The sequence below is a fragment of the Humulus lupulus genome, chromosome 6, assembly GCF_963169125.1.
Source record: "Humulus lupulus chromosome 6, drHumLupu1.1, whole genome shotgun sequence".
NCBI classification, from domain to species: Eukaryota; Viridiplantae; Streptophyta; class Magnoliopsida; order Rosales; family Cannabaceae; genus Humulus; species Humulus lupulus.
In genome coordinates, this window is record NC_084798.1 from 173770005 (window position 1) to 173773033 (window position 3029).

Consider the following 3029-nt stretch of genomic DNA (forward strand, 5'->3'; position numbering starts at 1 on the left):
TCTTGAAGGTGTTTCTAGGTCGATATTGATTTCCTCGAGCTCCTCCATAGCTTGGAGCTCAAACCTATCCTTGCCTAATCGTGGATCACTGTCATCCTGTTGGGCGACCTCATTATCTCCTTCTTGAGGTTCTTCCGTCCCGTGGTAATTTCCATTACCCGGGGCTCCTCTCCTCCCTCGACTATGACCATTGCATGCTGCCTGTGTTGTGATTTTCCCTTCACGGCAATGTTGTAGCATTCTCTGGCAGTGAGCTGGTATCCTCTCACGATACATATACCTGAAGTTAAGAGAAGCTTCATCGACAGGTGTCAGATCAAAGTGATGGCCTCAAAAACCATCAGCGCGAGTCATCCCAAAATCATGTTATATGCAGCAGGACAATCGATTACGACGAACTTAAGTATTTTTGAAAGAGCTTGAGTATCATCCCCTATCGTAACTACCAGTTCGATTGTTCCTATGGATGTTGTTCCTTCTCCTAAGAATCCATACAGTGTCATTGAAGTCTCCATAAGATCGATTACTGACAATCCCATCTTTTCTAGGGTGGACCTGAATAGCACATTTAGTGAGCTCACATTATCAATCAATATCTTACGTACCCTTCGATTTGTGAGCTAAATGGTTACCACCTATAAGTCATTATGTGGGAATTGAATGTGGCTAGTGTCCTCTTCCATGAAAATGATTGGTTGTTTTTCCAACTGCTGTTGTTTTGATAACCATTGCTCCGAGATAAATTCAGTGTCGTTGTGAGTTTTCAACTCCTGTATATACCTCTTTTGGGCCCCACTACTCATGACCCCGAAATGAGGTCCTTCGACAATAGTGGTTATATCTCCTCCTATTATTGGAGGAAGGTCAACTTTGTTCTCCTGATCTATCTAAGCCCTCTGTTGACCAATCGGAGTTTCCAGAGCTGGATGAGAATTCTGCCAGGTTGATTGGTTGGGAGTGACTCGGTTTCGAGCATATTGGGCTAACAGTCTAGTCCGAATGAGAGTTTTGAAATCCTAGGTTTTAATATGGCGAAAAGGAGAAGAAAAGGAACGTACGGACGTACGGACAGAGAGGATTTTCTTGGTTTTGAAGGCTGAAGCTTAGAGTATTTCTACATGTTTTTGTTCTTCTTCTTGATGTTGTCTTTAAATTTTGTTGTGATTAGCATTATGACTATGAACTAATTTTCTGTTTAGGATGTTTAATTGAATCTCTTGAATCCCTGTTATGAACTAATGCAATTTTAATATTCTTTTTCTTCAATCTTCTTCAATTCCATATAACCTGTTCTTATAGATTGATTATTGATTGGCCATCTTTAGTCATTTACATATGTTTTTAAATCAAAATCTGAGAAGTGAGATTTAATTCTGCTGTGGTTATATTGGACATAATTCTAATCTAGAACGAAAGTATCTGAATTAATCGTGTAACTGTTATTAAGTTGTGAGATTAATGCTGTCTGTGTGGTTCAATTTACCATAGAAATATAGGAAATTGTCACCTAGGTTGAGTTTATAATTCATAGTATGATTATAGGCTGCTGTATCAACTTGTTAATTGAATTAGGTAAAAAGAAGAAGAATTCACACTTTGCATTAGGGAATAATAGGGAGGATAGTTGATGAGATTGAATATCCTAATTGTTTCTCAGTGATTAAATTAAAAGTTTTTCTATTAGTTGTTATTCCATTCAATTTTCAATTATTGTTTCTGCAATTTATAGTTTCTTTTGCTGTATTTACAAAAATCAAGAATTTCAATTCATCAAATAGAACAAGAAATTAATTGACGGGTAATTGATAAATCAGTCCTTGAGGACGATACTTGGTTTTACCATTTTATTACAAATTTGCGACTGTGTGCACTTGCATAGCAGAAATATCGCAACAAGTTTTTGGCGCCGTTGCCGAGGACTGAAATAATTATCAATATCAGTCTAATTAATTTTTATTCTAATTTGGTTTTAATTTCTCTTGTTTCTAATCTGTTTAGTTGCTTAATTTGTCTATCTCAGGTGAATTTTGGTATATGCGTGGCAGAAGAGGAAAAGACACACTTGTTCCTCTAAATCCTGAGATTGAAAAGTCTTGTAAGCAAATCAGAAAGAACAAGAGGGAGGCCCAGAAATCTGTGAAGATGGCACAGAATGAAGGGGATGGCAGGAATGTTCTAATTCTTGGAGTTGTACAAGGGGGTCAGGCTCAGAACAATGCTGAGAGGAGCCTGAGAGATTATGTGCTACCCACTCTGACGGGAGTACAAAATAGTATATGCCCACCAGCTGTAGAGGCCAACAATTTCGAAATCAAGCCTGCTATTCTACAAATGGTGCAGTCCTCTATGCAATTCAATGGGTTACCTTCTGAAGATCCTCACACCCATTTGTCCAATTTTCTGGAGTTGTGTGGAACCTTCAGATATATGGGGTGAGTGACGATGCAATTAAGCTGAGGCTTTTCCCATTTTCTCTGAGGGACAGAGCCAAAAGTTGGCTGAACTCACTGCAACCAAATTCTATTGTCACCTGGCAAGATCTAGCTCAGAAATTTTTGTCTAAATTCTTCCCTCCGTCCAAAGCTGCTAAATTGAGGGGAGAGATCAATAACTTTTTCCAGAATGACGGAGAGTCACTGTATGAAGCTTGGGAACGGTTTAAGGAACTCTTGAGAAGATGTCCTCATCATGGCATTGAACAGTGGATGCTAGTACAGAATTTCTACAATGGTTTATGTCCTACAACCAGAACCATTATTGATGCTGCAGCAGGTGGCACTTTTATGAGCAAGAGTGCAACTGGTGCTTATGAGTTGCTAGAGGACATGGCCATAAACAATCATCAGTGGTCTGAGGAAAGATCATCAGGAGTCAGAAAGGTAGCTGGGATGCATGAGCTGGATGCAATCACTGCTCTAACAGCGCAAGTAGCCTCTTTGACAAAGCAATTACAACAGAGCAGTGTATCTGCTAATGCGGTTCAGATGGTAGTGAGGTGTGAAATGTGTGGTGGTGCTCATTCTGTCGAT

General features: G+C 39.3%; 1 non-coding gene across 1 annotated transcript; it reads right to left on the bottom strand.

The window, feature by feature from the left end:
- Positions 1-2588: 2588 nt before the first annotated feature.
- LOC133787398 (small nucleolar RNA R71) lies at positions 2589-2695 on the bottom strand. Its single transcript, XR_009872423.1, has one exon. It is a non-coding gene; the product is annotated as a small nucleolar RNA R71 (small nucleolar RNA).
- Positions 2696-3029: the final 334 nt, after the last annotated feature.